Below are 24935 nucleotides of genomic sequence, written 5' to 3'. Positions count from 1 at the left end.
ACCTTTGTTTAGAATTAGAAGACATTTTACCTGTAAGTTAATCTTTTCATTGTTTGTATAGTCGAGTATTAAATGACCATATTCTAATCTTTTGAAATATGTATAAACGATGTATTGACAAAACCAATTTTAAAGTAAGCTATTTAGTTTTTCTCTGAAACCGAAATTAGGTTTTTCCAAAATCATGGTAAACACAATTTGAGCTTTTGATTGGACGGTCGTTTTTAAATGGGAATTTGTGAGCCGATCAGGAGACCGTAGGGAGTCAGTGATATTTTGGTCATCGAAAGGAAACGGTCGTTTGTCTCAAGATAGGGTGTGGTTCGTGAGTTTGGATACCGGCGTAACGAAAAGAAGTGAATAGTTTGCGGAAGGAGATAACAAGTAGATTAAAAGAGGTCCTTGTATCCACCGTGGGCATTTTATAAAGTATATGAGAAAGGATTCTTACGGCATCAAGTTGACAAAAGGAGGTCCTGGTGTCCCAGCCCCATTTTCACATCCATTGTTGGATATAGGCCTCCTTCAAACGTCTCCAGTTCTCTCTATCTCTAGCTGCTGCAATCCAGTTTGTTTCTATTCTCCTTAGGTCGTCGGTCCATCGGGTGGGTGGTCTGCCTCGACTTCGCTTGTCGGCTCTTGGTCTCCACTCCAATAATCTCTTCGTCCATCTTCCGTCTTCCATTCTAGCAACATGTCCAGCCCACCTCCACTTTTGTTTATTGATTCGCAGTATAATATCGTCTACGCCAGTTCGTCGGCGTATCTTCTCATTTCTCACGCGATCTTTCAAGGTCAGGCCCAGCATTGATCTCTCCATTCGCCTTTGTGTTACCCTCAGTTTTTCGGCAGTAGCTTTCGTTAAAGTTAGGGTCTCTGCTCCGTAGGTCAAGACTGGTAAGATGCATTGGTTAAATGCCTTCCTTTTCAGGTGAATTGGGGTATTTGATTTAAAAATGTCTCTCATCCTTCCATATGCCGCCCATCCCAACGTGATTCGTCTATTTAGCTCGCAGGTTTGGTTGTCTCTGGTTATTCTGATTTCATGACCCAAGTATGTGTATTTATCGATTAATTCTACCTTGTTGTTATTGATCTGTATCTCTTCGCTGGGAACCATATTGGTCATCATTTTGGTTTTCTCGAAATTTATCTCCAGCCCAGTTTCTTGTAGTATGTAATTCAGTTCTTGGAGCATGTCTTTGATCTTTCCCAGATTATCTGACAGAAGCACGATATCGTCCGCAAAACGTAGATGGTTTAATCTTTCTCCATCGATGGATATTCCTTTCTGTTGCCATGTTAGTCTTTTAAATGCATACTCAAGAACTGTAATGAACAGCTTTTTATCTTTATTTTATTAATTGCTGAATGTAGACTTATGGTTGTTGTGGCATTTTCATATATATTTTTAACTATATTACAATTTCTGTGGTCGACCCTGGAATCTTGTAGTGCTCTTAAGATGGACGGTAATTCCACTGTATCAAACGCCTTTTTAAAGTCTACAAATATCAATGCCAAGGGACGGTTATATTCGTTAGTTTTTTTTATCAGGGTTTTTAGGCACTGCAGGTGATCGTTTGTGCCGTAATTAGGGCGGAAACCGGCTTGTTCCCGAGGTTGGTAAAAATCCAGCTTTGTCTCTAATCTGTTCGTTATTATTCGGGTGTATAATTTATAAAGATGGTTAAGGAGACTGATTGGTCTGTATCTTTCCAGGTCTGCTATATCTCCCTTCTTGTGTAAGAGTACAGTTATTGAATTATTCCACTTTGTTGGGATATTTTGATTCCATAGGCATAGATTAAAGAGCTTTTGAATTTTGGTTATCAGTACTGAGCCTCCTATCTTTATCGCTTCCGTGACGACACCGTCCTGCCCCGGAGCTTTGTTATTCTTCATCTTTTTTAGAGCCTTGTAAATTTCGTCCAAGGAGATTTCTGGGATATCTTCGGAACCCTGATTTTGAACCTTCCTCTGCTGATATTCAACTATATCTAGAGTCGATTGGTTGCTATATAATGACTCATAGAATGATTCCACAATTTGTAACAAATGTTCTCTGTTTGATGTGATGTTGCCATTTCTATCCTTGAGTTTGACTATTTGTTTATTTCCATTTATGAGTTTACGTCTCATTATTTTCATACTCTTATTTTCCTCAATAGTTTTGATGATTTTCTCATCTTTGTATTTTCGTAGGTCTTTTCTGATTTCTCTTGATACTTCCTTGTTCATTTTATTTATATCGTCGTTACTAGAGTTTTCGTCGCTTCTCAGTATTCTTGTTTGCTCCATTTTTTTCTGTGTTTCCAGACTAATTTTTTCTTCCTTCGCGCTTTTTGGGCAGCATTTCTTTTGAGCTTCTGTTATTGCTTCTACTATTATGTCATTTAAGATGTTAATATCATTTGTTGATGATTTTTCTTGAAGGAATTTACCGATATGATCTTCAAAATTTTGTTCGTTGTTTGGATGTTTCCATATGTTTATTTGCTTCTTTTTTATCATATTGTGTCGTTCATAGTTGGTATTTAACACAATGGTGGCTCTCACCATACGATGGTCGCTTGATTTCGCAAATTTATTTAGCACTGTCACATCTGTAAATATGTATCTTTTATCAGTGATAAAGTAATCAATCTCGTTTGTCGTCTTCCCATCTGGGCTTTTCCACGTTCATCTGCGGTGAGGTTTCTTGTAGTAGTAACTGTTCATTAGGAATATGTTTTTCTCTAGTAAGAAGTTTAAAAGAGTGTCGCCACGGTCGTTCCGTCTCTGACTTCCAAAATTTCCAAGAGCAGTTTCTGCTGGATCCAGTTTTGTTCCTATTTTGGCGTTAAAGTCTCCACATATAACTGTGAAATGTGTACGGTTGTTTGTGATGGCTATGCTTAAATCATCATAAAAGACTTCGATCTCCTCGTCTGTATATTCTGTTGTTGGAGCATAGACTTGGATAACTTTTAGATTATGCATGCTGCATATAGAATTGATTGGATTACATTAAACTAAATGCTCAAAATGTTCTCCACCTTGTTGTTGGCAATAACATAGTCTCCCATAAAAGTCGACCCGAACTTTGTTTAAAGTTTGAGGTGAAATATTCCGTATTTCTGTAGTTATCCTTTCTTTGAAGTCTTCAATGCTAGTTGGTTGTGTTGCATATACTTTGTTCTTGAGATAATCCAGCAGAAAAAAAATTAAAAGGCGTAAGATCTGGCGAGCTAGCTCGCCACTTAATAGTACCCCTTCGTCCAATCCATTTATTGAAGAAGATTTAATTCAAGTAATTTCTCACCATTAAAGCATAATGGGGTGTTGCACCGTCCTGCTGGAACCAGACAGTTTCATGCGGTAGGGTCGGATCTATTGGATTGGGATATAAGTTAGCCAACTGATGAAGAACATCGTCTCTTAGCATGCTTAAATATTTTTCCGGTGTCAAATTACCATCTACAAATATAGAACCAATAATATCATCTCCTATAATACCTGCCCAAATATTCAACTTTTGAGAATACTGAGTGTGACGCATCCAATGAGGATTCTCCGCTGACGAATATCTACAGTTTTGTCGGTTTACCTCTCCGTTCAATGTAAATGTTGATTCATCAGAAAAAATAATTGTGCCAAGAGCTATTTCATTTGTGTTAATTTTATCCATCATTCTTTCGCAGAAATCCATTCTACGATCTGGATCGTCTTCTGTTAGCTTCTGCACAAAAGTCAATTTATATGGATGAAGATTTTCTTCATGGAGACACCTTAGGACAGTTGTGTGACTCAAATTATTTTGATGTGCAATTTGACGTGAACTTGACGTTAAATTCTCTGCTACATTTAACAAAATATCTACTTTCACCTCATCTTCAATGAAGTTCGGCTTTCTTTTTAATGGTTTGACATGTCCAAGTTCTCTGAATTGTGCATAAATTTTAGACACAGTACCTTGTGCAATATTAGGCAAATGAGGATACCTCTGATCCGATCATCATTAAAATATCATTTCGGTGGGTCTCCGTTAAATATTTCATTTTTATTTCTGCAAGAAATTAGCTTTTAATTAGGAATTTATTATTTTAATGTAAAATGTCAACACACCAACAACTGATTGATAACAATTCGCATTATTTACCGATTTAGTTTAATTAGCAGACTATCTAGACAGTTTTTACCTATTCATGACAAAAAATATCGTTGAAATCAGGTTGTTAAGAATCTTTTAAAAACATAAAAATATACAGGGTGTTTCATTAAAAATAAGGATTATGGACTATATCAGATTTGCGTGGATCACTCCGTACATTTAAATTTATGTTTAAAAAGCGCTTATTTAAATTTAAAATCTAGCGTGTCCCAGAGTTTTTTATTATTTTCTATAATAAGGACACAGACAATTTTATTCCATAAGGGGTTTCCACACTGTATATATATATATATATATATATATATATATATATATATATATATATATTATATATATATATATACATATATTATATATATATTATATATATATATATAATATATATATATATATATATATATATATATATATATATATATATATATATATATATATATATATTATATATATATATATATATATATATATATATTATATATATATATATATATATATATATATATTATATATTATATATATATATTATATATATATATATATATATATATATATATATATATTATATATATATATATATATATATATATATATATATATATATATATATATATATATATATATATATATCTACGGCATAAAGTGGACTCCGCCCATGTTAAAATTCAGGTTCAAGTGAGCTCCGTGGTCAAGTGGCCACCGATATACGGAGCTCACTTGACCATTCCATAATATTGGCTCTGTCGATTCGTCAACATGTATAGTTTCACAATTTTTAAAAATTTTGTGGAGCCCCTAAGTACCCCTGTATCATGAATGTATATCGCTTAGTTCACGTGTATATATTATAGGGGTCGTTCAGATCTTGTTCCGTGTATATTGGAACCATACGTATATCGGTTTAAGTAAGCTCTGATAGTTTGGCAACTATGGGATTAAGCCGTTTATTTCCAGCGTATATTCTAAACGGTTCATATAGACTCCTTACTTTTGTTATCATTCATACGCATTACAGTATGTAACAGATATGTGTACTACCAAATACCTGTTTTTGGTAGGTACGTGCTTTTCTAAAAATAGATTTATAGATACAAAAGGATTTCATTACCAAGTTGGATGTGTTTTTTCATATGCGAAAATTTCCTAATGTATTTTGTTAACGTGAGTATGTCTTTATACGTTTTATTTAAGAATCCGGTTAATAAGAACTTCTTTTATTTCATCCATTGTTTCATGATATCTTATATACAGCTTTTTTATTATTTTAATTCTTCTATTTTATTATTTTATTTTTTCTGGATTCTATTTCTTATTATTCTATTTTTTAATTCTGGATAGAAGGTTATCTCAAAATATATATTTAAGTGCTAAAATAGATATTTTTTTGTTAAAATGGGTAGTAGTGCACAAAAAAGGGAAGAATGATTAATTTTTCTAACATGAATTATACCACTTCACCAATATTACATATTTCTGAATATTTTATCTCGTATTTAGGAGTAATATGTAATCAATATAAGTGGAGTTAGTGTCAAATTTGCAATAATCTTTATAAGTAATAGCTTACTGACTGTACTTTACATGTTCAGTTCACATAAATAAACCTTGTCCCTTCAAAAAGAGCGATTTGAACGGTAAAGTTAACTAAGAAAGTGTGATAAGTCTTGTACCACCCCACATGCACACAAGTTAACCGGTGTTTGCAGGCAAGAGTCCTCCTGGCAGATTTAAGGAAGATAACTACCATAAGGAAGTTCCGTTCGAGGGATCAGATGGAGAGGAGCAGCTTATTTTTGTTTGTATATCTTGCAGATGTGTTGATATAGCCAGTTTTTCCTTGATTCTAGTCATAAAATGGGCTGGTATTCGTGGAGTGGATGTCACGAATCTGGACTTTGTTTTATTTGCTCTCTAGCTACTTATCTTCGGATATTAGGTGGATTGATAGCTATGATATTGTAGAGCTTATGTATGGATGTGAGTCTTAATATTCCCTGAATTTGGCTGACTAATTTATAACTAAATATTTTATAAGTTATTTAAATAACTATTTATAAGCGTCATTTAGATTAACAAATACCACTCCTCATACCTGATATTTTTCGTACTTCTCTTCGCTGTGTTGGGCAAGATTTAGTATTTGTGACATATATGATCTAACCTGTCATATATAGCCACTTTTGTCTTTTAATTTGAGTTTTTCTTCTATTATCGGTTTATATTAAGGATCATATACAGAAGTATTCTGTATAGCTGACAAAATAAATAGATATATTGGCCGATAGCTTTTGTGGTCGTTGGAGTTTTTGCCAGGTTTAAGCAAGGAGGCAACAACTTTGTCTTTGCTTTGCTTGTCTAAAGACTTTGGATATTAGCCATTGTTGTATTTTTAGTTCAAATTTTATAGTTTTGTGCTCAGATCCTCAGCCAGGAGCCGTAATATTGTTCATTATATACGTGGATAGCGGATCCAAGCTCAACATCGTTGAAAGGTTCTCTCAGCTGACTGGTTTTGTTTTCTCTCATTATAAGTTTTTCTTTGCTTCTTTGCCTGCATTTAATATGTAATTTTCAGCGATTAGCTTAATACCAAATACCATAGGATTGGCCATCTATGTGCTTCCTGCATTTTGTAAAGCGCATATGTTAAGTGGAGTGTCTTTATCTCTAGATATACTCTTAATATTTATATACATAATTAGAATAGTTGGTCCTAAAAAGGACCGATTTGACAAAAAACATATTGAACGGGTGATTTAAGAATTAACGATTACTTAATTATTCATTACCCAGGGTACGCCCGATTGCGGTGGTCTTATTAGTACTTCAATTTTCGTGAACGCTTCTACTTTAAACTTCATAAAAAATGACTAATCTTTCACTTTTCTGTTACTGTTATTTTAAGACGATATTTCGAGTCAGATTTGTATAGTAATAACTATAGTCAATATATAGTCTCTATAAGTAAATAAGTTTGTGGTATCGGTTACAACTCATATATATTGATAATGAGGAAATAAACAGGTTAAAATAGGCGTAGAAAATTTTACCTACATATATCGGCACCATTGTTCAGGGGATGGGTTTATCCCAGAGATCAAAGGTTACATACTTTTACAGGCGTATTCTAGGTTCTATTTATATATTTTTATTACTAAAAAAGTGTATTTATAATAAAGGCCTTAAGCTATCTGTAGATTCCATGAATATTAGAATCTATGGAAATTAGCAAATTAAAAAATACAGACATAATTCTGAATGACCAACTTGAGACAAACAGTTATCCCCTCCTCAACTTATTCAGTTACAAAATATGACGTGTAAACGCATACCTGTTTAATTGTTAGATAAAATGAATTTCCATCAAGTAACGGTCGAATCTATCACTTACTAAAAGAGTACGAAAAGACCTGCTTATGCTTTAGAGTATGGGTACTTTAGTACAAAGTACCCTTTGCTTTTGCCAATTGCTTTGTCACTTTCTCAGCGATGGGTCTCCCTTTTGCTCATCAATAATGTTCCCGCTCGATATAGTTATTCTAAGATATTCAGATTTCACTATATGCTCTACATTTGGCTTTATCTCCTATTAATTTACAACTACGACGAAATCTTTATAATATATCTGATGCATTGATATTAAAGTGGAGTAGAATACTTGGTAGATAATATTTATTTGTTTTGAGTATACTTATTTTACGACCTAGTACATAAAAAAATAAATACTTGTGTGCTCAGTGATTTCTAAGTCTGTAAAACATAAACATGCTTCCATATTAGATTATACATTTATTAAGAATGTCCACTCTCTGAATTGAAGTTTTTATCTTAAAATATGACTGTGTCCCACAATCTTTCACAAAAGTTATTCTTTTCTGAAATTTTCTGAATAAGGTTCAATAGGTTTTTATATTTTGTTTTACGTTTTAATCTTTAAATCGGAGTTCATTTTTTGAAAAACTATAAACATGTGACAACAAATTGCTATATGAACGGCGTTATGCATCACTAGACCCAGCCCCAATTTCTTAAATTGTGGATTATGGCGCTTTCTGGTGGAAAAGAGGAACAACAGGATAACATCAGATGTAGACCAAACAAAAGAAATTAGGACACGCATTGAAATAGCATGTGCATTATTTTTTAAACTTTAAAAGTTTCTTTGTTTTCGGGATATAAAGTTAGAGCCTGAGAATGCTTCGATATTACGTGTTCCCTACTTTTCTTTATGACTTGGAAGCGTGAACACTAAAACAAGTCCATCTGAATAAGTTGGCCGCCTTTGAATTTTGGTGTTACAGAAGAATCCTACGAATATCATGGATTCAAAGAATGTCAAACGTGGAAGTAACTAGAATGATAGGAAATGGGGCGGAAATATTATTAACTATCAAAAGACGAAAACTTGAGTACTTAGGACATGTGATGAGAGGGCAAAAATACGCATTATTACAACTTATTATGCAAGGCAAAATCCGAGGAAAGCGAAATGTGGGAAGACGAAGAATATTCTGGCTTAAAAACTTAAGGGAATGGTTTGAATGCAGTAGTGCAGAACTTTATAGAGCGGCAGTCAACAGAGTCCGTATAGAAATGATGATTTCCAACCTTCGATAGAAGATGGAACTTAAAGAAGAAGTTAGAAAAAGGCATACACTATCTACGTAATAAATCCCATTAACCTGTTAGTAACGGATAACCAGATATATTTAAAAAGATTAAGTACCTTTCTTTTTATTTTGGATTTTGAATTTTGCATAACTAGAGCAAGCGACTAATTTTTGTGTATTAGTTTTGAACCAAGCGCCTCTTGCGAGCGTTTTAATGATTGTAAATCGAATATTTGAAAACATATGTACATAAACGTGGTTAACAATGGTGACGTTGGCAACTTGTTGAGGCGTTTAGGTTAAGAAGTAGTGGCAGTTATTGCTTAAATTTTTCTATAATAGTCACATTACAGAAGAGCTAACACAGAAAGAGAATACTTAACAAAAGACATAACATTAAGTAAAATGTATGAATTGTATATTGAAGAAGCAGACAATGACCTTGTTAAATTTTCGTTTTACAAAAAAATGTTTTTAACACGATTTAATCTTCAAAGAAAAAAGTTGAAAAAAGATACTTGTAGTAGATGTGATTGTTTCGAATTAGAAATTAAAAATTGCGCAGATAACGAACAATTAAGCGTTAAAAAAAAAATGTGCACTTAGAAGAAAGAAAGCTAGACATGAAGATAAGCAACGATCAACCAGAAGTGGAAACCTTTTGTTTTGATTTAAAGAAAAACTCTTCCCCTTTCGAGAATTCTAATAAATATTGTATATTATAAGCGTCAATTATGTATTTACAACCTTGGTATCCATAGCGCCAAGGATAAAAAAGGTCATTGTTATATTTGGATAGAAGGTGAAACTGGTCGGGGAGCCCAGGACGTAGGCATTTGTCTTAAGAAACACATTGAAGAAAATGTTACTTCTGCAAAACATGTAATTTTGTGGTCAGGCTCTTGTGGCGGCCAAAACCGCAGCATTAAAATAGTTTTGATTCTGAAAATGTGTAGCGTTATAACTGCTACATTGCCTGCTTTCTTTCTTATGTTAATATATTTCGTTAATTCTATTCTCCAATTTCCATATCTTCTGTCATAATTCATATTCTTCTATATCCTCCATTGTATCTCTTATTTTTCTATATATTTTCTCAGATATAGATTGTATCAGAATTAAGTCGTTACTTAATTGATTCATTATTCTCTTTTCATTTTTACTGGTATTTGGTATAAAAACCAGTTGGCGTCCAAATCTATCTTCTTTATATATATATATATATATATATATATATATATATATATATATATATATATATATATATATATATATATATATATTTCAGTATCTACCTTTCCTATTTTCTTAATAATCATCATTTTTATCTTTTACTCAAGTTTCTAAAGAATGAATTTTATTTTCATCTCTATTTCTGTTACTTTGGAACGAGAGGTGCCATCTTTATTTTCTGTTTAGTTTAATGCTAGTGACAAAGACTCCTTTTTGTTGACATTTCCCCCTTCCCGTTCGATACAAAAGTCGATATAATGGCGTTTATTTCTAAAAATGTCGATTTTCTTCATGACTTTTGTAAAAGTATAATAACCAATTGTTGTGCCGTCTCCTGAATTAGGAGGTAAGAGTTTAATATATTTTATCGGTTTCCTGATTCTACCTGTTGTATAAAAATCTTTTTATAATTTTAACTTTGAAAATTCTAATCTCATTATTTATGATATCATATGTAAGTAGGTACATATTTTTGTGGATATTTCTTATGTTTTTTTTTATTTTATATAAAAACTAGCGATAAGAAATATATAGTTTCTTTAATATAGTATGTAAAAGTTTTACGAATATTTTTACAGTTTTAAATATTGAATTTAAATCCTTAATAATATCTTTTGATTTTAATAATAATTAACTTTTGACAAACTACCATTTCTATATAGAAATGTTTCTAAATTCTAAATTATCTAACTGTTCAATAAATATATCTTGTCATTTTTACCGAATCCGCTTTGTAATTAATATTAGAATATTTCAGTAGTAAATATTTGCTACATAAATAAGAATTGTTTCTCGACTTGCTTGGGTGAATAATGATAAAATTTTGTTAAATTTGATTGGTCACCTATTCATCCCCCAAGCAAGGTCTTTCATTTTGGTTTCACCATTTTCTGAAGCAAGGTGTGTTTTTCTTCATTTTAGTCAACCTCCGGGATACATTTCTCAGGTGCGGGTCAATTTATATTAACATCCAGAAGACCAACCGGCCTGAGAATGGCACTATCATTCCAATAGGAGAGTTGACTCCAGGGCAAGAAAATCCACAACTAACAACATGGCTTGCTAACAACCATAGCAGAAAAGACCAGGATAAAACCTAGGATTTGGTGACAAGCATTTTTCCTTACTATAATGTAACACTGTAGCAAGAAGTCAAATAATTTTTATTTAAATTCAATATAATATTTAAACATGTATTTTTCTGCCCTTTTTGTTTAATATTTTAATAAACATGTGTTAATTTAACTGTGTATTGTTTCTTCTTTTTACTTGTTTGCGTGTGTTGCTCCAGAGTAGGCCATATTCACGTCCTGAGTGAGCTAACCAGGGAGTGTTTCGTATAATGTCTAATGTAGCAATTTTGCAATTGATACATTAGGGGTTATGACGTTAAAAATTGGTCCCAACGGGAAACGATTTGTCACTCCAACGTTGTTAGTGATGTTAGTCGGATTGTAGCAGCAAACTAAGGTTTGCGGTTACAAGTTGACAACAGCAGCTCAACGTTGGGATGTTACAAATTGAGCCTCGAAGGATTACAAATTGGCACCCAATGAATGTTCGTTGGAACGTTACAAATTGGTGCCTAACGTTACAAATTGGCGCACCAACGTAATATACTCTGAGTAATGCATACATTCTTGTATTTAGTTGAAACAATACTTTTATATTTTCTTGCTATTATTATCTTTAACATTTTTCTTCCTATTTTGAGTAGTAAATTTATTAAATTTCAGTAAAAATATCTATTTTCTATCTTACTTACTTTTTTATACTTATTTTTTTATACTTAATTTTTACTGATAGTTTTTTTTTTGATCACCAACCTTTTTTGTCTGCTGGTTATCATTAACCTTGACAAGTTCATGTGTTGTTGGGTAGTGTTAAAACTTAATTAAATATAAAATAGTAGTTTTATATTATTTTCGTCAATTTAATTATCTTTATCTTTAAAGTTGATTTGGTTACTTGTTGGTTTACATAAATTATTGTTTTTTAAATAATCTTACAAAATGGCTACCATCAACCCTAAGCATTTGAAAACTGATGAGTTAACCTATGAGTTAATTATTAGAGATCTTGAGGTTCCTTCTACTGTCGATGAGAAAAGAAGAGTCCTTAGTGGAATTTTGTCTCAGGAAGCATCAGACAGAAGCTTCTCTGAAACAGTTGTCCCTCTTGAATTTGAGCAAGACCATAATCAGGCCTTGGCTACTCTTGCTGATTTATCTAGTATCATCGATGAATTTTCAGGTAGTAAGTCTGATTATAGGTACAAATGTATTTGTTCTCGTTTAACTCATTTGTCTGGCCGTGTATCTCGTCTGAAGACCACTTCTTCAACGCAGGAAACAGTCAAAAGACAGTTACGGAGTAAATTATTGTCAATTGAGGGTGTGCTTGTGGAAAAACTTAATCTTCCTTCAGAATCTACTCCAGTTAGGGTAGAATCACATACTGCATCTTCAGTAGTGAAGTCTGTGCCCATTTATAAATGGGGAATTCAAAAGTTTTCCGGCAAACAGCCTTTGATTCCTTTTCTTGAACAAATTGAGCCGCTTAAAATCTCCAGGAATTGTTCTAATGATGACCTGTTTCTTTCTGCAGGAGATCTGTTTGATGGCAATGCTTTCACTTGGTGGCATAATCATCTTCTTAAAAAGACATTTCAGTCATGGTCTGACTTAGTTGCCGCTTTAAAGGAAACTTATCTTCCGGCAGATTATGAGAGGAATTTGTGGGAACAAATTCGTTCTACAAGGCAATCTTTTCGAGAACCTGTATCTACATTTATCTCTAATTTTGAAGCTCTTTTCTTCCGTTTACCTTCTGCCGTTTCAGAGAAAGATAAAGTATCTGAAATTAGACGTGGTCTTTTGCCAGACTACATCAAAGCTTTGGCTTTGCACGATATAGACACGGTATCTGATCTTACCTCTTACTGTAAAAGAATTGAGTCTGCGTTATCTATACCCCACTTTAATAATAATAATAAGAAATTTTCATATGAAACAAATTCACTTGATGAAATTTGTTGGAATTGCAACAAACGAGGTCATGTGTATCCTCAGTGCAGGTACCAGAAAAATAAATTTTGTTATGGTTGCGGTTTTAAGAACGTTATTAAGGCACATTGCCCCAAATGTTCAAAAAACGAAGCGCGAGGTTGTTCGATAGTGGACAGGAATCAACCTCATTGCAGTCAAATGTCTGCATCAAACCTAAAAGGGAAGAACATACCAGGAAAAAATTTGAAGAAAACTTCAAACAAAGGACAAGCAGAGTAACATTTCAACTACCACCTATTATTAAAACGCGAGCTGAAACTTCTGATTCTAATTGTGATTTTAATCCTTTACCTATAGACAAAACTCCCATAGATACAACGCACAATGTTTCTTTAAATCCTGCGAATATTTCTTTTCCGTTGATTTCAACGTCTGATACTTTATGTAGAACTAATCCTCTTCTCGATATTCGTACACAGGATAATCGACCATATATTTCAATAAATATTGGCAGTGAAACAATATCTGCACTTGTAGACTCTGGTAGTAATGTCTCTATTATTGGCTCTCCAGCCTTATTTCTTCTTAAGAAGCTGAATTTGCATCTTCACTATGATATTTCAGTACAGCTAACTACTGCTGATGGTAATGTCCAAAGTACCTTAGGTTATGTGTTTTTACCTGTTACCTTATCTGGTAGCACACAAAAGTTAAAAGTTTTAGTGGTTCCTTCTATCTCACATAAAATGATTTTAGGTATGGATTTTATGAAATTGTTTAGAATTTCTTTGGATTTCACAAATTTTTCGTATAGTACAGCTAAACTGTCAACTTGTGTTGTTAATACTATAGTAAGTTCAGAGAATTTATCCACCCATCAGCTTTCACAACTACATTCGGTAGTCAAACTGTTTAAGGAAATAGGCCCAACAGATTCTATTGGTAGAACCCACTTGTATACTCACCATATAGACACTGGTGATGCGAAACCAATTAGGCAAAGACAATATCCTCTTTCGCCTGCTATGCAGAAAATTCTCAACGAAGGAGTTGATGAGATGCTTAAGTTGAAAGTCATCGAACCATTAACAACCAGTACACCTTGGTTGTCTCCTTTGTGGTTGGTTCCGAAGAAAGATAGTTCCTATAGAGTTTGTTTTGATGGTCGAAAACTTAATTCGATAACAGTTCCTGATAGTTACCCCATGCCTTTAATAGATTCAATCATATCTAAAGTAAGAGATGCTAAATTTATTTCGTCAATCGATTTAAAACAAGCTTTTTATCAGATACCTTTGGATGATCAATCCAAATTAAAGACTGCATTTACAGTTCAAAATAGAGGGTTGTTCTGTTTTAATGTATTACCTTTTGGCTTAAATAATAGTGCACAAGCTATGTGCAGAGTTATGGATTCAGTTATAGGTCCTTTACTGGAGCCTTATGTTTTCTATTATCTTGATGATATTATTGTTGTTACTCCTGACTTTGATTGTCATATCAAAATTCTTAAAATGTTGTTTAAGAGACTTAAATATGCAAATCTTACAGTCAATTTTGAAAAGTGTCAGTTTTGTAGACCTTCTCTTAAATTTCTTGGTTTTGTTGTAGATCAACAAGGGTTAAGAACTGACCCAGCTAAAGTAGAAGCTATTTTGGAATATCCAGTTCCAAAAACTACTACTCAAATTCGTAGACTTATCGGATTGATAGGTTATTACCGTCGATTTTTGAATAATTTTGCATCCATTTGTACTCCCATTTCTGATTTACTCAAGGGTAAAAAGAAAGGACAGTCTATTGTTTGGACTCCAGAAGCTAACTTAGTTTTCAGTCAGATTAAACAGGCACTAACATCTGCTCCTGTTCTTGCTAGTCCAGACTTTGACAAGCATTTTTATCTTGCTTGTGATGCAAGTGACACTGGTGTTGGGGGTGTATTATTTCAAAAAGAAGATGGTTTAGAGCATCCTATAGCTTTCTTTAGTAAAACTCTCTCTAAAGCTCAACGTAAGTACACTACTACTGAGAAAGAACTGCTGGCTATTTTATTATCTATTGAAAAATTTAGGTGTTATATTGAAGGAAGTGAAAACTTCACTGTGATTACTGATCACTCATCCTTACAGTGGTTATATTCCATGAAAAACCCTTCTCCTAGAATTGCCAGATGGGTAATGAAATCATCCTGTCACAAGTTCACTGTCATTCACCGTAGTGGTTCTTTAAATGTTGTGGCTGATTCCCTTTCTAGAATACCTGAACAAAATCCTGAAATTTCTCTTTTAGATTTATCTAATCTTAAAACAGATACTTGGTATGATAATATGGTACAAAAAGTACAAAATAATCCAGATCAATTTCCTGCTTTTAAAGTTCATGGTAATGTTCTTTACAAGCATATCTTTTCAAGGAATAAGTTTTCAGATCCTTCCCCAGAATGGAAAATTTTCGTTCCGTCTCCTCGCAGAAAAGATATTTTGAAACTCTTTCATGATGATCCTACAGCTGCTCACCTAGGAGTATATAAAACGCTCTCTAGAATCACGGAATTGTATTACTGGCCTAGAATGAGACTTCATGTCGCAAACTATATCAGTAAGTGCAAAATCTGTGCTGCTAGTAAACCAGGAAATGTACCTCCTGCTGGTTTAATGGGAAAGTACAGAGATATTAATTTTCCATTTCAGTTTTTATCTGCTGACTTATTAGGTCCTTACCCTAGATCTAAAAATGGAAATCGTTTTCTTTTAGTTGTTGTCGACTGGTTCACGAAATTTATTTTTGTCCATTCAATGGCAAATGCTACATCTACAGCTATTGTTAAATTTATTGAAAATCAAGTTTTTCTTATCTTTGGGGTACCACAAATTTTCGCAGTTGATAATGGGAAACAGTTCGTTTCCAATGATTTCAAAAATTTAATGAATAAATATAAAGTACAAAAAATTTGGTATAATGCGAGATATTTTCCTCAAATAAATCCTACTGAGAGAGTTAACAAAACTATCGTAACAGCTATTCGTTCTTTTATACATGATAATCATAAAGATTGGGACAAAGAAATCTTTAAGATTGCCCAGGCTATTCGCCTAGCCAAACACGAAGTTACACAATTTAGTCCTTCGTTTCTAACTTTTGCCAGAAATATCCCTTTGGACGGTTCCTTCTTTGGTGCAATAGAAGACAAAGCAAGCAATGTCATTAATATTAATAACAAGCTATTCGACCCAAGACCACTAGCAAATATGTCTTCTATTTTCAAAGAAGTGCAAAAGAGAATACGTCACTCTCATGGACGAATTCTAGCAGGTATAACCTTCGTAGACGTGATGTCAAATATCACGTTGGTGATAAAGTCTGGAAGAAAAATTTTGTCCTATCAAAATCTGTCGATGATTTCTCTGCAAAACTAGCGCCAAAATTTGTCCCCTGTATTGTCAATAAAGTTTTGTCTAAATTAGTCTACAATTTAAAGGATCTAGATGGAAATGATCTTGGAAATTTTCATGTCATGAAAATCAGTAATGCATATTAAAAATATATCTTTTGAGTAAAACTTGCAGTTATACTATTATATCTTACCTTTAAGTGTAATTTAAACTTACATATATCTTGCATTGCATATATTTTAAATTATCTTCTTATCTCTTTTGTTAAGCTTATACATATTTTTATTACCTGCGTTAACAAATATCTTCGTTATTTATGGACTTTTCAATAAAATGTTTAGTTATGAGAACCTTTGCTAGAAAATTTATCTACTACCTTTCACAAGTTTGATTGTTATTTACTTATCTTTATCTTCGTTTAATAACACATTATCTCTTACCTTTACAAGTTAGCTACTTGTATTACCTTTATGGTGTTATTAAAACTATTGCGGTAATAACTTATGTCTAATTTTCATACCTAGTGCAAGTGTCTTGTTTTTCCGTTGAGTGGGTTCAAATATAAGATTTGTTCGGACAAGCACATAAAAATTGCCTAGGATGATTTATCTTCGCGGGACTTGAGGTCACTGCAGGAAAACTATTAACAAGGGCGTTAATATTTTCCATTTACCCATTAGGGGTGTTGCGTTAGGCATAATTCTTTATCTTTTGGAGTGAAAGTAATCTTATGCATATATCTTCTTTTATAGAAACCTCTGGTGTAAGATTATGAAGCTTTGAAGTTTTTGATTGCATTTGAATTGTCTTTAACATTTTAAATACATACGTCTATATTTATGCAGTTCTAGTTCTATTTCTTTTGTGTAGATCCCTGGATAGTGTTTAGTGTTATAGCAATTTTATATGATATTACCACAACTTATCTTATCTTTGCTTTGTATTTTCCTTTATCATAAGTAAGCCAAATTTTATGCAGTATCTTTAATGTCTTTTGTGTAGAACTTTGACTTACTAGGTATTGTGAAGAATATACTTATCTTTATCTGACAATCAAAATTACTTGTGTTAGTTAATTATCTTGATATTTACCTACCTTTAATTTTTGATACTATTTGGTACAAAAATTACTTTATCTTATACTAGCTTAATGTCAATTTGCTGTTTTATTGACTTACCTTAGTCCATAAATATGCATATGCAATATGCCGAGAATTCATTCTCATTATCTTCTTATCTTTAATAAACAATGTAATTGTTTCCAGACCATACTGTCTATTGAAGTTTAGTCATAATCAAAGTTTCTCTGATTTAGTTCACAATGATTGCCCTCATCAATGCATAACTACAATGAATTTTCTTTTTCTTGAGTGTTATATTTTAATGAAATTTTTTTATTGCATTTACAAGGTAGATTTAACCTTATGCATACTACTATTTAGAAATCTGGTGTAGGGTTGTGTCTCTTTGAAATGACAATGGAAAGGTTTTGTTTTTTATACCCTCTTGTATAACTTTGCTCTGTACAATTTTTCTGTATAGATTACTTTATTATTCTAACAGGTGCATAACGTTTGGATTTAAATCAAAGTATATTTATGACTAATTTTTCTTCTTCAGTTCAACTGAGTATAATTTTGTGCAGTTTTCTTTTCATCTTGTGTAAATTTTATACTTAATAGATGTCTAGATTGGTCTTACTAAATTTTTACTTATTTCTTTTATATTTTGATGTTTACCTTATCTTTCTTAACTGCTTATAATGTTCTACTCATACTATCTCATGCAATATATGCAACTAAAATCTAGATTAGTATTATGATAACTAATATTTGGATTTATATACCTACTGCATTACTGATGATTATGATATCATATCTTTTATAACTTAATGATTATATGCATATCTAGTGATATTGCTAATATCATAATTACCTTGGTTTAAAATCAACTTCCCTTAAGAACTAACATTCTTGAAAGAATGTCTTTCTAACGATGTTTATCTCCATGAGTGATAGATACATCGTCCCCATATTAGTTGTTTTTGTATGATATTTATGTAATTACATATATATGGGACCGAACTGTGGTGGAGATGTACATTTATACCACTGGATCTTCCTTTAATGGTAAGGTTGTCTTTAGGGTATGGCGTCGGGGGGTTCATAGTACACAGGACTGTCGTCTCTGAGGAGCGCTTTCGAGGTTTAACCATGGATTATGAGCTACTGCGTTCATACCAACATGATTTCAATCGGCCCAGTGTATAATCGATGTACAGTACCAAAGATTGCGGATAACCCTTAACGTAGCTTTTCTCCCTCTTGGTCTACGACCAATTTTAGTGTGACGAATACTATAATTCGTTGGGATAAAATATTTCCCTGAGTATTAACTCTAAAGCCCTGTTACATGCTGCTACAATGTATAGCACATAAATATTTGCCTCATAATTTTAGTGTGACGAATACTATAATTCGTTGGGATAAAATATTATCCTGAGTATTAACTCTAAAGCCTTGTAAGGAATTGCTATAAGGTATAGCATAGGATTATTTACCTTACAATTTTAGTGTGACGAATACTATAATTCGTTGGGGATGAAATAATACCCAGAGTGCTCTAAAGTCATTTAGTGTATATAGTATTACAATACTGTAATACATAGTTTATAATTATGTAGTTAAAATTTTAGTTTAACGGATACTATAATTCGTTGGGTGATAGTCATTTATTTTTTTTGACTTAGGTTAATATAAGTATATTAATTTTTATATCTTATCACAAGTTAACCATTTTCACTTTATTTTGTTTAAATAATAGTACCTAAACTTACAAGTTATTATACCTATATCTAGGTATCTAGATAACTTTATTATTTGGTAAAGATTACCTTTATTATTATTTTGATGATCATAACATATAATGAGTTTAGTGATGAGAAAAATTTCTCAAGGTACTTTAGAAATTTTTCTACTGGGTGGTGGAAGTGTGTAGCGTTATAACTGCTACATTGCCTGCTTTCTTTCTTATGTTAATATATTTCGTTAATTCTATTCTCCAATTTCCATATCTTCTGTCATAATTCATATTCTTCTATATCCTCCATTGTATCTCTTATTTTTCTATATATTTTCTCAGATATAGATTGTATCAGAATTATGTCGTTACTTAATTGATTCATTATTCTCTTTTCATTTTTACTGGTATTTGGTATAAAAACCAGTTGGCGTCCAAATCTATCTTCTTTATATATATACAGGGTGTCCCAGACTAAATTACCCACGCTATATCTCTTAAACGAATAGAGATTTTCGAATGGGACAAAAAGTGATCTATTCTACTTGTAATACACTTTAATATGGCGTAGAAAAAATCATCCCCTAAATATTCATCCCTTAGTTACAACCCCTAACTTTAATTTTTTTAATAGTACCCTGTATATTTTTTTATAGTTTTGGATGTGGTTTTTTATCGTCTATTTAACAGATTTAATAAAAATAAAATCGATTTGTAAATAATCAAGAAATCAATTTTTTTTAAATTTTGTTAATTAAGTGTCCCAGACTAATTTATCCAGGCTATATTTATTAACAAAATAGAGATTTTTCAAAGGGACAAAAACTGGTCTATTCCATTTGTAATACACTTTAATATGGCGAAGAAAACATCATCCCCTAAATATTCATCTCTTAGTTACAACCTCTAACTTAAATTTTTTAATGGCACCCTGTACATTTTTTATAGTTTTGGATGTGGTCTTCTATCGTCTATTCAATCGATTTTTTAAAAATAAAATGGGTTTGTAAAGTATCAAGAAAATATCAGTTTATTTTTTATTTTTGTTAAATTAATCAAGATAGCCTTAAAAAAAAGAATAGAAAAGAAATATTATGCTTTATTATCACTGAAAATTTTACTATTTTAACTACGTAGTATAACTTCTTACGTGCGTACGAAGTACACAGTCTTTTTATTTAAACATTATTTTTAATTTTTCAAAATTTGGTCTTTGTAGGAGCATACGTTATCTTCCAGTATGCAAAATTAGGTGTGCAAAAATTAACAAAATACAATATTTGAAAAACTTTTGCGGTTATTTTACGTCTTGGATATTACCCTTAATTCAGGTTGCCATGATTTGATTTGTCAAATCAACAATTATTATTTTTGACGTTTTGTATTAGACCAGTAATAATTATATTTGTTGTAATTGTGTATCTATAAAATTTCAATATGCCTTATTTATTTTCGCCTGACGAGTACGTTGATATCATTTTGATTTATGGAGAATGCCTAAAAAATAGGAGAATTTCACGACAATTATATCACGAAAGGTTTCCAAATCGAAACATTCCAAGCGAAAAAACCTTTAAGAATTTGGAACGCTCACTTAGACAGGGACATTTTCCTAATAATAAAAGAGGTACAATTGAACGCATAGTAAGATGTAACCAAAACCTTATTAATGTACTAGCATATGTTAATTTTAATCCCAAGGTGTCTGTTAGAACCCTCGCTAGTGAATGTGGCATTCCAAAAAGTTCTGAGGGGAGCCTTGTAACTGGATCCCTACATTCAAGGGTTGGAAATCTTTTGATTCCAAGCCTTACTTCAAAGGACTTGTGAATGGATGTATCTCCATAGGTTTGGTTCTTCAGTGACCGTTGAAGGATAAGGATTGTTAATTTGAGCAAATATAGCTCCAGAGAAATAAAATCACCTTTAGTTTATCGATTTATAATTAACTTATTTTTAGAGTAGACAAGCCTCAACACGGCTCTAGCTGACTATACAGTATCAAATAATTCTTTCTTTATCACACGTAAAAGAGAAAAGCGTACTTATGACAAAAATGCCCGATTTCGGCGTAGAGAAATATTTTATACGTGAATTGAGAGTGTTTTAAAATCCGATGCCTCAAGGGCGATCTGTGAGAACGAACTAAAAAATAATACTTGGTGCGTAAAAGTGTAGATTACCCCTCTTGTATTTAGGTGTGAAAACTATTTAAGAGGCTGTGGTGGCGCCAACAAGTCGGCTATCCCGAGCAAACTTCATAAAGTGACTATTTTACTTATTCTACACTAAGAAAAGTGTAAAGAACTATATTTTTATTTTATATTTTAAAATGATATGTTCATTTCTGGAACAAGTTCTGTGCATAGAATTCTCAAATATTTTAAGTATCATCCTTTTAAAGTGCACCTAGTTCAAGGATTAAAGCCTGGTGATGACCAAAGACGTCCTGAGTTTATTGCAAAAATGATGTTAAAAATCAGTGATGATCCACTTTTTTTATCAAAAATATTGTGATGAGGCTAGATTTCACAATAATGGTGTTGTCAACCATCACAATTCCAATTATTGGTCTCCCGTGAACCCACATTGGATGATAGAAACAAGATTTCAGAATATTTGGGGTATAAATATGTGGTGCGGTTTATTTAATGGCCGTGTTATAGGTCCTTACTTTTTTAACGGCACTCTAACAGGTGTTCGATATTTAGACTTTTTAGAAAACATTCTACCCGATTTGCTAGAAGATATTCCTCTTCATGAGCGTCAAGAAATGTGGTGGCAACAAGACGGAGCTCTTCCACATAATGCGAGTCGTTAGCGACCACCTACAAAACCGTTTTGATAACCACTGGATAGCAAACAACTCTCCAGAAATTATGTGGGCCGCACGTTCATGTGATTTGTCACCTCTTGACTCTTTCTTTTGGGGAGCGATAAAAGATATTGTTTGTCAATCAAAACCGCAAAATTTAGAGGAAATAAAAGAAAAAATAAGACAAGCATGTCGCCAAATTACTCCAGAAATGATTCGAGCCACATATACCAGAAATCTTCTGGAACGATTCGAAATGTGTGTTGCAGCAGGTGGGTTCCAATTCGAACATTTAATGTAAATAATATTAGTTAGTTAAATTTTGAAAAATTAAAAATAATGTTTAAATAAAAAGACTGTGTACTTCGTACGCACGTAAGAAGTTATACTACGTAGTTAAAATAGTAAAATTTTCAATGATAATAAAGCATAATATTTCTTTTCTATTCTATTTTTTAAGGCTATCTTGATTAATTTAACAAAAATAAAAAATAAACTAATATTTTCTCGATACTTTACAAACCCATTTTATTTTTAAAAAATTGATTGAATAGACGATAGAAGACCACATCCAAAACTATAAAAAATGTACAGGGTGCCATTAAAAAATTTAAGTTAGGGGTTGTAATTAAGAGATGAATATTTAGGGGATGATGTTTTCTTCGCCATATTAAAGTGTATTACAAATGGAATAGACCAGTTTTTGTCCCTTTAAAAAAATCTCTATTTTGTTAATAAATATAGCCTGGATAAATTAATCTGGGACACTTCATTAACAAAAATAAAATAAAAAATAAATTGATTTCTTGATTATTTACAAACCGATTTTATTTTTAATAAATCTGTTGAATAGACGCAGGTCTCTATAGGTTGAATAGACGATAGAAGACCACATCCAAAACTATAAAAAAATATACAGGGTGCCATTAAAAAAATTAAAGTTAGGGGTTGTAACTAAGGGATTTATATTTAGGGGATGATTTTTTTCTACGCCATATTTAAGTGTATTACAATTAGAATAGACCACTTTTTGTCTCATTCGAAAATCTCTATTCGTTTAAGAGATATAGCGTGGGTAAATTAGTCTGGGACACCCTGTATATATATATTTCAGTATCTACCTTTCCTATTTTCTTAATAATCATCATTTTTATCTTTTACTCAAGTTTCTAAAGAATGAATTTTATTTTCATCTCTATTTCTGTTACTTTGGAACGAGAGGTGCCATCTTTATTCTCTGTTTAGTTTAATGCTAGTGACAAAGACTCCTTTTTGTTGACATTTCCCCCTTCCCGTTCGATACAAAAGTCGATATAATGGCGTTTATTTCTAAAAATGTCGATTTTCTTCATGACTTTTGTAAAAGTATAATAACCAATTGTTGTGCCGTCTCCTGAATTAGGAGGTAAGAGTTTAATATATTTTATCGGTTTCCTGATTCTACCTGTTGTATAAAAATCTTTTTATAATTTTAACTTTGAAAATTCTAATCTCATTATTTATGATTATCATATGTAAGTAGGTACATATTTTTGTGGATATTTCTTATGTTTTTTTTTATTTTATATAAAAACTAGCGATAAGAAATATATAGTTTCTTTAATATAGTATGTAAAAGTTTTACGAATATTTTTACAGTTTTAAATATTGAATTTAAATCCTTAATAATATCTTTTGATTTTAATAATAATTAACTTTTGACAAACTACCATTTCTATATAGAAATGTTTCTAAATTCTAAATTATCTAACTGTTCAATAAATATATCTTGTCATTTTTACCGAATCCGCTTTGTAATTAATATTAGAATATTTCAGTAGTAAATATTTGCTACATAAATAAGAATTGTTTCTCGACTTGCTTGGGTGAATAATGATAAAATTTTGTTAAATTTGATTGGTCACCTATTCATCCCCCAAGCAAGGTCTTTCATTTTGGTTTCACCATTTTCTGAAGCAAGGTGTGTTTTTCTTCATTTTAGTCAACCTCCGGGATACATTTCTCAGGTGCGGGTCAATTTATATTAACATCCAGAAGACCAACCGGCCTGAGAATGGCACTATCATTCCAATAGGAGAGTTGACTCCAGGGCAAGAAAATCCACAACTAACAACATGGCTTGCTAACAACCATAGCAGAAAAGACCAGGATAAAACCTAGGATTTGGTGACAAGCATTTTTCCTTACTATAATGTAACACTGTAGCAAGAAGTCAAATAATTTTTATTTAAATTCAATATAATATTTAAACATGTATTTTTCTGCCCTTTTTGTTTAATATTTTAATAAACATGTGTTAATTTAACTGTGTATTGTTTCTTCTTTTTACTTGTTTGCGTGTGTTGCTCCAGAGTAGGCCATATTCACGTCCTGAGTGAGCTAGCCAGGGAGTGTTTCGTATAATGTCTAATGTAGCAATTTTGCAATTGATACATTAGGGGTTATGACGTTAAAAATTGGTCCCAACGGGAAACGATTTGTCACTCCAACGTTGTTAGTGATGTTAGTCGGATTGTAGCAGCAAACTAAGGTTTGCGGTTACAAGTTGACAACAGCAGCTCAACGTTGGGATGTTACAAATTGAGCCTCGAAGGATTACAAATTGGCACCCAATGAATGTTCGTTGGAACGTTACAAATTGGTGCCTAACGTTACAAATGATTTTGGAAACTCATCCTACCATTGAAAAAATTACATTACGCTATTTCTTTCTTAGTCATAGCTTTTACCCAATGGTAGTGATTTTGGAGATTTTGAAAATGTCCTAAAATTTCAACAACATTTATATACCGTTGATGATTACCTAAACGTGATGAAAAAATTCCGTAAAAAGAACCCACTAGTAGTTCACAGAATGAAAAAAGAAGAATTCGTCAAGCTAAGAAGAAATACAAGCGAATCAACAGAAGAGACCAATTTAATAGATCT

General features: G+C 32.1%; 1 long non-coding RNA gene across 1 annotated transcript; it reads left to right on the top strand.

Annotated features, from left to right (window-relative positions):
* Positions 1-22631: 22631 nt before the first annotated feature.
* LOC140435644 (uncharacterized) lies at positions 22632-24317 on the top strand. Its single transcript, XR_011950210.1, has 2 exons — positions 22632-23412; positions 23989-24317. It is a non-coding gene; the product is annotated as an uncharacterized lncRNA (long non-coding RNA).
* The last annotated feature ends 618 nt before the right edge of the window (positions 24318-24935 follow it).

Source organism: Diabrotica undecimpunctata, chromosome 3, assembly GCF_040954645.1.
Source record: "Diabrotica undecimpunctata isolate CICGRU chromosome 3, icDiaUnde3, whole genome shotgun sequence".
Lineage (NCBI taxonomy): Eukaryota > Metazoa > Arthropoda > Insecta > Coleoptera > Chrysomelidae > Diabrotica > Diabrotica undecimpunctata.
The sequence above is the reverse complement of the archived record's forward strand: the minus strand, read 5'-3'. Positions and strand labels throughout refer to the sequence as shown.